We start from the raw sequence: 12,424 nt of genomic DNA on the forward strand, positions 1-12,424 counted from the left end.
GTCCGTGAGATAGCTAGATAGTAACTGTATGCCAGCCTTGTCTTCTTTAGTATTCCTCCTCTTCGGTCCAAATCAGTAACTGCTGGGAATGTTTTTGAAGTAGTCCCTCAAATGTGGCGAGTGTGTCAGAGAAGGTTCAAGATTTAATATATCCAATATTAGTATAATAAGGGATTTCAAAAGATTTTACTCAAAACACACACTAGAAGTTCAGCAAAAAGAGCTTCTTAGGCTAATCTTATTTGCCATGCAAATCATCCAAAATCATATCCAGTCCATAATATGTGTATGTACTGGATTATTTAATTTGACATCAAAATGAAGAGATAAACATGTAGAGGAAATGTGTCTTAAAATGAAAAACTGAGAGAGAGAGAGAAAGAAAAGCTCAGTTTAACTTCAACACTGCCTAAGCTGTGGAGTAAAGTTAACCTTAGAAGTGGAAACTGAAATGGTTAATTGCATGAATTGCTCTACTGCCTTTTTTGACAGTGAGCAGAGCAGAACCTTACTCTAATTTAAATTTTTGTCTCTATTTGACCTATATTTAACTTTGCCTGTGTCCATTTTTAAATTTTGTTTTCATACTCTATCAGGGGCTAAAATGATGCTTTTATCAGAGCTTGTAAATATAGTGACACGAACATCAGATAACCAACCGAAGAGGGAGAAAAAAAACCACAACTGACAATGACACAGTCCTGCACTAAAAGATTGCCATCCCACTCTGGTAAAATGAGGCCATTGTGATAACTCTCCCTGGAGTGCTACGCTCGAAATAAACTGGCATTACTATATTTAAAAACACATAACTCAAAAGCCCAGTGATTCAGCTTTAAAAAGGTCACACCACTCAAGCTAAAAATGAAAGTCCTCCAACTTAAAAAAGATTTTTTTTGTCATTTCATTTTTTCTAATTACCTGCAGATATCAGTATCTCGGAGTCTAATTTTAGTAGAAAGATATAATTTGTTCACATGGAGTCATGCTGTGTGCAGCTTCGATTGTAGATCAAGAATAGTTTTAGTTGTTGCAAACTAATAACAGTTTTCAGATGAGTCACTTTCATGTGCACACAGATGAAAAGGGCCTTTGTGTTCATCCGTGGGCCTGGATTGTCAGATTAAGTATGAGCACCACCATGCAAATACAAATTTCCACAGAATTAAAGTGAAGACAAATGATGTGATTTTAGTGCCAGAAATTGAGGGCTAGTCTAGGTTCATCCATCCAGGAACTGCCCACCCTCTCTCACTCCCTCCGTCTCTTTCTTATTCCTCTGCTCAAAGCCAAAGAATTGATTTTCTTTTCTGAACTTGTGGTTGTGTTTTATTTTAATGAGCCACAAATTCTGTTCCCAGAAGATGAGAGGAATCAGCATTAAAGAGAGATGTCTTGTTTTTTGCTTGTGTAACAGGGTTGGAGAGGTGCTTAAAGCCCCTTTTGATGAATAATAGAAAATGTTTCATGAGGTGGAGAGGAAAAGAGTTCCAGTGCCGATCTGGTGGGAAAAAATAAGTTGAATTGAAGAAGCAGTGGTTGTGTAAATGAAATAATTTGCAGTTTGTCTGCTTTGCTCCTGGGTGGTTTGGGGTAAAAAAGGAGATGCAATAATATGAGCTGGGAAGATGAGATGTATTCTCTAATCTGTATTTGAAAGGGTGCCTTGCAGAGGTAATCTCAGGAGAAACAATTTGGATATATCATTAATAGTCACATGTGTTAAAGGTGTACGTGTCACAGGAGTGTACCACCTAGTCCTTTGGTGGGAGAAGTTTTAGCTGATTGACTTGGTCACATAATATCAGTTTTGAAGGTTTGAATGAATGAGAACTAACACTGAATTTGTGACGTTGAAAAATATATATATAAGCATTTTGTTTATTCATATCGAATGCCTCAATGTGCAACAAGCTAACAGGTGACTTGATGTTTAATGTTTAATAGTTTGAATATTTGATGTTTAATAGTCACAAATGTAAGTCGCTTTGGATAAAAGCATCTGCCAAATGAGTAAATGTAAACGTAGCCAGAAAACCAGCAGACCTTCATTTACAGTTTTTCCTCTATGGTGTTGAATTCCAAAATGATTGCAGTTTACTACATGTTCAGTCTGGCTCACTACTTTTCTCTTTTTTCTGTTAACAAAGAAATCAACAATGGCCTCATTTACTGATATGTAAATAAATGCCTTTTGCCTTTTATGCAAACTGATATGCAAATGTATATATTCTTTTAAAAGGCTTTAAAATTCTAAAACAGCTGGGTACTGTAGTTTTTAGCAAATGTTACTCATACAAGAGGAAATAAATTTGTTGGGGACTACTTTCAGCTGCAAATGAATAAAAATGTGGTATTTGGAGCAGCAGGACGGTGTATGTGGGATTGAATCAAAATAAACTACCGTGTGTGTGTTCATGTTAATGAAAGTCCTTGTCACCCAGTGCAATAGTGTGACATGGGGTGATATTTAATAGTTTTTGGACCACAATAGAGCTCCATGGTGCAGATGAAAGTTCAGGTAATCCACAGCCCTCGCAGGTTGCTCTTCAGAGTGTGTCCCAAGGGCAGAACAGTGAGTGGTAAATTTAAAAGCTGGTCTGTCTAAACTGCATGTTGTAATTTAAGTATTTATAAAGTCACTAATTTCATTTTAGACAATTAAATGGGATTACACAACTTCCTGTTTCCACGCATCCACCTCTACAACAGTGAAAACAGTGGTCACAAAGAAGATGTATATGCTGCTACTTTTGAGAGGAGCTTCTACTGATCCCATTGACATCCATGAATTAAGATAAACCTCAGTAATGTCATCAGTCAACATCATTTCAAACTGCACACAGCAACTCAAAAAGCATTCATAAGTCTGACAAATATTACAGTTCCACCCATTACCAAATCTTTAAAGCACTTTCAGAATACTGTGGCAAGATTCTCAAAGAACGTCTGATTTGAAGGCTACAGATATGCCTATAGGTTTCTTATTTTAAGTTTCACCTTGAATCATTTTGATGAATTATCATTTGAACTCAGATTCTCTGCACTCTAAAACCCAAAAAAACAGAACCCAGCTCAAGTTAATCAAAAAATCCATCCCTTTCACATTGTGTGATCAAAGTTGGCCCTTTTCTTTCACAGGCACTTTTCAGGTCCCCTGACCCTGCCCCGTGATTGCTCTTCAGGGGAAAAAACACTTAACAAACACAGGATCTCTTTTAAAAAGCCCCGCCACATTGTCACATTGTCATGTTGATAGCCTAGGGGTCCTGGCATAAAGAGCTATTGAGGAGGGAGACCTGAAAGCAAGCTTTCCCTCTACACTGCCCTGAATGAGAAAGGTTCTTTCACCTCGGGCTGGGTATGGGAGAGGTGAGGAGGAGATGGACACAAAGGGGTAGCATGGTGGAGGTGGAGACTTTTTAGGAGAGCAAAGAGATTGAGGATGTGGAGGAGAGGAGAGGGCGTAGTTTAGGAGGTCTGTGGAGTGTAGATGTGCAGGAAGTCTCTCTTGTCTGCAGCACTGAGCAGTGAAACATACACCATGTCCTCTCTGCTTTTCATTTCTTTCCTTGAGTCACTTAGTTGACAGCACAGGGCTAGGCAGTCTGACTTTCGCTTTCAGTACTGCAGACTAATGATATAAATCACTTTTTAAAACTTTCCCTCATTATTTCAATAGAGTGTGATTTAAATGCAGCACAAGTCTCTGGGATACCAATTATTTATTTACTGCCTGAAGTTACAGTAATTATGCATGAATTATTAACATACTTTATAGTGGTAGGGAGTTTCATATATGCTGGAAGTTAAGAGCTTATCACACTGCACAGCTAATAACGTGCACGTATCTGTGTGTGTGCTACACTTTCTCAAGACAAATGCAGTGTAGCTACAGGAATGTGTTATGGGCTAAATAGTTCCTAGTTACCAAGATTCTGGCCGTGGGCAACTTACTGTATATTCAGTCTGGTTGGGATGGGTAGGGTCTTAGTTTTTGAGGGGAGACAGAAAATTGTGAAGTGCAGGAAGAATTACACGTCGCAGCTCTTTTCAACAGTGTCAGTGTTGGTGTTCTCTCTTCTCTCTGTTCCGGGTTGAGACATTTTGAAGCAAATCTATTTATCTTGGGTCCATTCAGATCAAGTTTGCCTGTCCTAAGGTCCCTTTCGGGTGTGTATAGACTAAAGCTGTGTTTTTTTGATTTCCCTAAAAATATTTCTGCTTGGCTACAGTCAGAGAATAAGTTACAATCACGTCACGACATCCTGTCCAAGATGCTCACCAAACTGTCTTTACTCTTTTCGAAGAGCTACATTGTGTCCAACGGTTAGGAATCTCAGATGATGATCAAAACTTCCAAATACTGAACAGTGAAATTATAAAATTAAGTAATAGCAAATGTAAGTTATGTGCATGATTTGTTATGTCAAGTTCAAGTACTTATTTGCTCTGAGAAAGAAGGCATGTTTTCCATCATCATCACACACTATGTGCTACCATGTGACCCCAACAAATGCCAATGAACCACTAACCAGATGTCCTCCTCCTCTAACTGACCCTTACTCAAGAACGCCTTTTCCGACAATTCACTCAATTCAAAATCACTAAAACCTTAAAAGTGCACCCCATTCATTACAATCACCATATGCCTAATGTCTTCCCCCTGACAATTTGTTTGTGTCAAGGCCAGGGAAGAGCTTTGGTCCATCTCGCATGTGTCAGTTATGTCCCCTCCCTCTTGAGAGATGTAATTAAGTGTTAAAAGAGCTTCAGAAAAAACCTTTGTGACAAAAGACTGTGAGGGAACTTGTCTGTCGCCACCACATATACTTGACAAGTAGTGGTCAGCACTAGTGTTAATTTTGTCAGCCATTTTAAAATATAGTCTTAGTCTTAGTCCTGTGTCAAATGTCCTTGTAAGTTTTTTTCATATTTAGTCCACTGTATACTATTTTTTTAACCTAGTTTGACTAAAAGTCTGGGCATTTTAGCCTAGTTTTAGTCATTAACCATCATTTTAGTCTTCTAACTCATTAGTAAAATTTTGATTAGCATTTTGGTCTAACCAAAATAGAGATATGATTCGAATGTTAGCTTTGTTCTCATTTTATTGCAAAGGAGACATTAACTGATCTCAATTCCCAGGTGGTTAGCCTTGATATGCCGCTTCAAGTTTGTAGTGTTTCTTATAATCACATTGCTTGCCGTCTGATATAATGTATTTTATTAACATTTTTAATTTATGGATTACATTTTAGTGTTGTCATTTTTCGTCAACAATATTGCATGTTACTATAGTCACAGTCAGCGTTTAAGGACATTGTCCCCGTCTGGTCTTCTTGTTTTAGTCAGGGAAAAAAAGGTTGTTGACAAATATATTTCGTTTAGTTTCGTCTGACAAAAGTAACACTAGTCAGCGCCAAAGATCATCTTTCACGAGAGGGCTGGACGAGAAGAGAGAGAAGAGGACAGGTGATTCTGACAGGGCAAACGCAGACATCAAGGGTGGGGTTTGAAATATTGGCCGGCAGGGAAGCTGATCTGGTTAAGCTCTTGTCACTATCTTCATCTGAGACGAGCGGCCTGCTTCTCTTCTCGTCTTGGTGCAGCACCCCGGAGGTCCCTCCCTTCCCTGCCATTCAGAACTAAAATGAGCAAAGGTTAGGCATTAGACCAATTATCAGCTGAAATTAAAAACTGTGAGTGAACACAGAAGGTGCGCCACGTTCACTGTGGAGGCTACCAAACGAGGAAATGAAGAATCTGACTTTAAAGACTCTCCAGCCCTCCCAAGTGTGTCTTTGGCATATACTTTGGTCTGAGGGGAAAGAGATTTACTCCTGTGACTCTTTCATCCCCTGCATGTCTTTTTTCTTGTGCCTGATTTTGTCCCACAGCGTGCACAGAGAAAGCATGGCAGCGTGTGAGCGGGTGTGTGCAATTCACAGCATGGGAAAAAGAGCACTCCTGAGAAACCACAAACAGGAAGGTAGACACATCCATCACAAGCATGCACCCCTACCTCCTCCTACCACCAAACACACACACAGTTCACAATTCACTCTCCTTGCTTGCCACTGTTCCCCACTGTAACAATGGTTGTTTCCTGGAGACCGGGGTCACAGTGACGTCGTGAGCGACAAGCCGGTATGTGAAAGCTCAAGAACCGGTGAATAGGAAGAAGCCAAGGTCTTACTCAACATCCAACCATGACTCAATGGACCTGCACAACAAGAGAACTGTTTTCATATTCATCAACAGTTTCCTCACTCAACACTCATCATCCTAGCATTATGCAAACATTTTACAAGGGAAGGTGCAACTCACTGGTTTGCTGCTTCTGAATACAGCATGACTCAGTTTAATCAGCACCGTACAAATACACAGCACTGATTTCTATCTATTTACAGGTCGGAACAGCTTCACCTCTCAGATATGGACCGTCTGGCTTCATTTCAAGAATCACTTCATCGTGTTCACTCTCAGGTTAGAAGGAGGGATAATTATTCATTCTGAGATGAAAGCATCAACAGGTATCAGAGTGAAAGAGGTGTTGTGCCCCTCAGGCTTTGTCAGGTTTTTTCCTCTCTTTGTCAGGCTAGCTCTCATCTACATCAGCACTGGTCTGGAACACGAAAGCTAAAGTCTAAATCTGAGCTGGAAAAACATGATATAACTGCTCAGTGACATTCAGGGGATGTGTAAGTGGAGTTAAGAAGACAATCTTTTTGTAACTTTGTCTGTCATGATTTTCAGGTTTAGCCAACTTAGTGTGGACGTAGTCTCAGTCACAGCTGTGCTGATTTGTGTGTGTGGCCAGGGCTGCTTTTTGGCTTTTTGGCTGTTTGTGTTAGCTTCCATTAGTGCTCTCCTGTTGGAAGCCATGGAGGATGGGGTTGGGCTAATTTCACAGTGTGTTTATCAAGCTTGGTTGTTGAGAGGGAGCGGTTGAGAGGTGGTGATCAGGGACTGACTGAGACTCTTGCCAGGGCACCTCACATACTGCTTGCAGAAATCAATACTTCTCTGTCTCCATCTCTCTAGTTTCTCTTCATTTTCTTCACTTAGGAATTTCCACACCAGGCCTGGGTGTAGTAGATTATAGGGACAAAGTTTGCATAAAAGTGTGTTGTTAATCAGAAAGGTATTGAAATGACTGATTCAAAATCAAACACTACAAGCTGACATCACCAGTAAAACACAAAGAAAAACTTACATACTCTTAAGGTCGCTGACTGGATCAGAGACACTGAAATTGAGTAGCCTCCGAACAGCCAATAAGAGTGAGCTGACTGGGAAGTGTCACAAATGTGGTGTGTATTTGCTTGCGCTATAAAATGTATAAAGCATGCTGATTCCCTCTTTCCAGCCATGAGCTCATGGGTTCATCTGCAGTTTTATTCCCTTTTATTTTCTCTGTTTTTCTGTGCAAAACACAGCAAACACAAGTGCACTAGCTGATGACGACAGTCTGCCTCCATGTTTGTTTGTGTCTAAAGTCATGTTTGATCATGTGAGTTTCTGTGAGAGTCCCTGGAATCGCCACTCTGAAATTATTTAGTTTAAACGCCATTTGTGTGGTCCTGCATCTGGACTAAATCATCTGGTGTGTGCATTCTTAAGATTAGTATCCCACATTTTTCAAATCAATTAAAATTTGAAAATCACCTCTAGTGTGCACCAGGCACCAGTGTGTGTTTGTATTTTCATTATGTCAGTAACCATTCATCCAATCAACTTCAAATGTGGTGGGTGTGTTGCTGTGGACCCAAGGGAGTGCAGTGTCACGTTTGGTGCAATATGAACGCAAAACACCTTCAGAAGGAAGGGAAAGAAGGAAGCGCTAAATATCTAGCAGTATCTCCACCATTGTCATGTTGTTTCAGTGTTATTAATGCTGTTGGACAGAGGTCAGCACATAAGTTTGATAATTTAAATTTGAAATTGTTGGGTTCGTGGTTAGCTTGGTCAGTAGTAGACAAACATGTGAAAATATTTTCTTCGCTCTTCAACAAATTAACTATGAAGAGACTATTTCACATGCGAGTGTGCGTTCTGGCGATAGGTCCACATCCATCAACCTATGGACGCTTATTTTCATTTCCCCAGCATCTCCTAGCAGAGGAAATTCCTGCGTTTCTCATTCAGGGGAATCACGTTTCAACTGTCTTTCATTAGGAAAAACAGAACAACTGCGGGAATTTAACAGTGGGTAAATAATGATGATGTTACAGGTCTCAGATGGAGAACCCATAAACAGATAAGATTTTCCTGTAAAACAGGAGAAAACGTGAGAAAGGCTCAGAAGATTGAGGAAACAACAAGTCCGCTAACAAAGAGAGTCATGCGGGAAGCAAAATGTCACACTGCCCCCTGTTGACAACACTGGAATGTCCACAGTGTATTACAGAGCCTCTTAACTTCATCAAAGAACATAATAAACGGCTCAAAACAGAATATCTTAACATTGCATAAAATGTAACAATACATTTTGTGTGTGTCACAATGATCTGGTATACAATTTATTTTATTTAATTAATTTTATCAGTGTGATGCCTGTCACATCTGTCTGCGCAATGTGCATGTCAGATCTCTCCTCCTTGGCTGCCATCTTCATTTTCACTAGAAAACAAAAAGGGGAAAAGAGCATGCGTGTTACTTTGTGGCTATAATAACGCTGTTGACACAATGTCCACTATGCCCTGCAGCTCCTGCTGTAACCTGAGAACCACACAAATGAAGGATTTAATGTTTGTATTAGACTATAATCAAAACTTGTGCTTAGGCCCCATCCACACTACTGCGTTTTCGAATTAAAACGGAGACCGTTTGCTACGTTTCCACCTCCCATCCAGATTAAAACAGCAAAAATGAAGACCTAAAACGGAGAACTTTGGAACTTGCTGCCGACCCCGTTTTGCGTTTTGAAACTCCAGAGGGCGTTTTAGTGAAGACGGGCAAAAACGGAGGACTTTAGAGACGATGACGAAGACACTCAGGCTCAGCTCTCTGATTGGGTCTTAATAGTCATGCAAAGCAGAACCACAATGCTGCTGATAGAATTGGTATTTTTATTAAAATATTCTCTACCGTTCAGATAACACTTAGGCCTATCTGCCTACACTTGTGGGCTACTGTGCATGCTGCCGTTCACTTTGCAACGACTCCCACCTCCTTTCGCAAATCTTCTGTAACTACAGAATAGACCATCTGCTTCATGTTTACACCAGCACGCACATGCTCAGTGTACCTGAACGGCCAATAAATTTGCGTTTTAATGTAGACGGAGATCAACTATGATACGCAGCTAAAATGCTGGTGTGGACGAAGATCGTATTTTCAGGACAAACGGGACAGGAGTCGGGACAACTGCTCATAATTCGGGACTGTCCCATATTTTTCGGGACGTCTGGTCACCCTAAAGGCGTCACATCGGCCCCTGTAAATGGGCACTGCACTAGTGCAAGTAATGTAGCTTACATTAGTTAGGTTGTGGGTTAGCAAACATTTGCTACTGTGAAGCTAATATGCAGAGAGGACGTGATGGTCCCAGAGCCAGCACACCAGCTCTAGACAGCGAAACTCACAACTCTCCTGCTGCTAGAGGCTGGATGAGGACTCTTTTGTGGTGCTGTATGCTTAAGTCTGCAAATACTTAAACTGAATTCTCTAATGTTGAGCTTCTGTTTCATTAATTATTACTGATTTACTTATTAAACCACAGGTAACTACTGTTAGTTGTCAGCTGACTCAAAATTACACAAAATTACACAGAATTATATTTATTACAACTAGCTAACCTTCTTGTGGACCCCCAGGAATTTAGTTTTTCTTCATGTCTTCCTGTGCTGACAGGACTGCACTCTGAAAGACCAGCATGTGTTTGTTACCAATTTGAATATACAGCATTATCACTCCATCAACCCATAAACATTCCCATCAGGGGTTAGATGTGGTCATAAAGAGCTTCTAGCTCTCCCCCGCACTCTCCTCTCACCCACGCCTTCCCTGCCAAGTTACCCATCAACCCACATTCATTTTGGTGACTGATGTCCTGATTAAACAGAGAGGGTGATTGATCCATCATATCCATCATTCTGCCTGTCTGTGGCACAGTATGGTGTCAACCCTTTACTCTATTGTCTAGAATTCCAACCTTCGTACGGCACACGTGTGTATGTGTGTGTGCATACGTGTATTCCCAGCCTTGTGTGTGGAAAGCATTCTCTATTCACATGTGATAGTGTGACAAATATAATTTGGTCATCATCGTCGGTGGTGATCTAATTTCTTATGCATATGTGTTTGGGGACAGCTTATGTTCATTGTGCGAGAGCAAGGGAAGTTGGGGGATTGTGAGATTTTGTGTCCACGTGTCAAACACAGTCAGAGATGTCATCTGGCCTAAACAGACTCTCCCTCGCTCTGTGTTTCCCCCCTCATCCATCTCACTGACAGTGGCAGAAACAGTAGCCTCCCCGAGCGCTCCCTCAGCTAACAGTTGGAGGCCCTGCCTGCTATGTATGGAGGCCTTGTCCACAGGAAGAAGCCTGTTCACAGTCGGGTTAACTTGTTGAGGACACCCCACCATCACTGGGTTGACCTCTATATGGAACTGAGTTGAGCTGCCAGGTCCCAAACCCATTTTTCTACTGGATATTTTGACACCTATTCGTGGCCCTTCACATTTTTTCAGAGCTGTAAATGATACTAATACAAAGGAGCTCACAAATCTATCCTTTGTGCTGTTAAAGTAATCATGAAATATGAAATTTGTCACTTTGTGCAAGTTGTCACAATGTCCCTCTCTGCCTCAAGCTGATGTGTGGTGAGTGTTCTGGCACTAAATGGCTGCCGTGCATCACCCAGGTGGGTGCTACACATTGGTGGTGGTTAAGGTGAGTCCCCCCCACTTCACTGTGAAGCTCTTTGAGTTTCAATGATAAAGCGCTATATAAATGTCATTCATTATACACTGTATAAATAAGTAATATTTTTCAAACAACTGTATTTCTTTTACTCAATATAGATGCCGTATATTTAGGTGTTATTTTATGGTGTACAAGTACATGTACATCGACACCAAAATATGTTTTTTTGAATAATATGCAACCTGTAAAATCTTTCATAGTATAACTTACCTGCAGGTACCTGTCCATTTGCACTAGTATATTGTATACTGTAGATTCTGTATGTTTTTAATGGTGTGCTGTGTCATGTGCATTGTATGAAGGAAAATCAGCAGATCACCAAAAAGTCTACAATTCATCCTGTTTTTTTGTATTTATTTTTTGTTGCATTAATGCTTCCGTGCATGTGTGAATTAATGTATAGAATAATGCCTCTTAAAGGAAGTTTTTCCTTGTCTCTGTCGCCTAGTGCTTGCTCTTGGTGGGAATTGTTGGGCTTCTGTAAATAACATCATAGAGTATGATCTAGACCTGCTCTTTTATGAAAAGCGCTGTGAGATAACTGTTGTTGTGATTTGGCACTATATAAATAAAATTGAACTGAATTGAATTGAATAAGCAATTCAAAGATGTACATATTCTATAATCAAATCTGAGACTTGCATGGAAATAACATTACAACAGAATAATCATCTAAATAATCGAGGATATTTAAACCTGCAGAAAGCACTGCTATAGCTGACTGGTCAAAACCCCACAAGTGAAAAAACTAGCACTAGAAAAAGTAGCACTTTGGTGCATCATTCAGCATTAGCATTAATGATGCGTCATGTTTCACATACTGTAGATATCCACCCTGTCTGTCTTTAGAATCAGCACCTGTCAGGAATCCCTCTGTGGACAGCGTTTGTTTTTATCTCAACTCCACAATTGATAGTGGGTTAGTTTCTGCTCTGTGTGCACAAAAGGACACCCTGAGATTCCGTTTCAACAAAATAAGAAACTTTTGGATTTACAGGCAAAAAGCCCCCAGGCAGCGTACAAACCAATATAAATTCTGAATACATGTATATAATGTGCAGCCTCACTCTCACTGCTGGATGCTTGTCTATATAGGCTATTGTAGTTGGTTTTAGACTATTTAAGGTGAAGAAGTGTACTATTTTATTTTATGTGCCACTAATTTGCAATCTTATAACCAATTTCAGACTAGTTTTTCAAGACTGTAACACTGTACTGTCACTGTCAGTGAACTGTGTTCCATGCAGTGAACAGACAAACTTGGATTCCCCTGGAGAAAATAATATAAACTGTGTGTCAGATTTGATGTTATTCCTTCTCCACCTCTACAAAATCTAAAGTCAAACTAAGATTTGTTAGTGGGTGACAGCCACTGATTTAGTGGAGGAGACTGAATAAAGAGAGATGGAAGGAACATATAGAAAGACTTGGGAGCAAACTTGGGTCAAATCATGTCTGCTGTGTTTGTAGCATTCTGGGTGTTTGTTTTA

This window comes from Micropterus salmoides, unplaced genomic scaffold (genome assembly GCF_014851395.1).
Source record: "Micropterus salmoides isolate LMB-PRFRI ecotype aquatic unplaced genomic scaffold, ASM1485139v1 Ms_hic_scaffold_15, whole genome shotgun sequence".
In the NCBI taxonomy this organism is placed as follows: domain Eukaryota; kingdom Metazoa; phylum Chordata; class Actinopteri; order Centrarchiformes; family Centrarchidae; genus Micropterus; species Micropterus salmoides.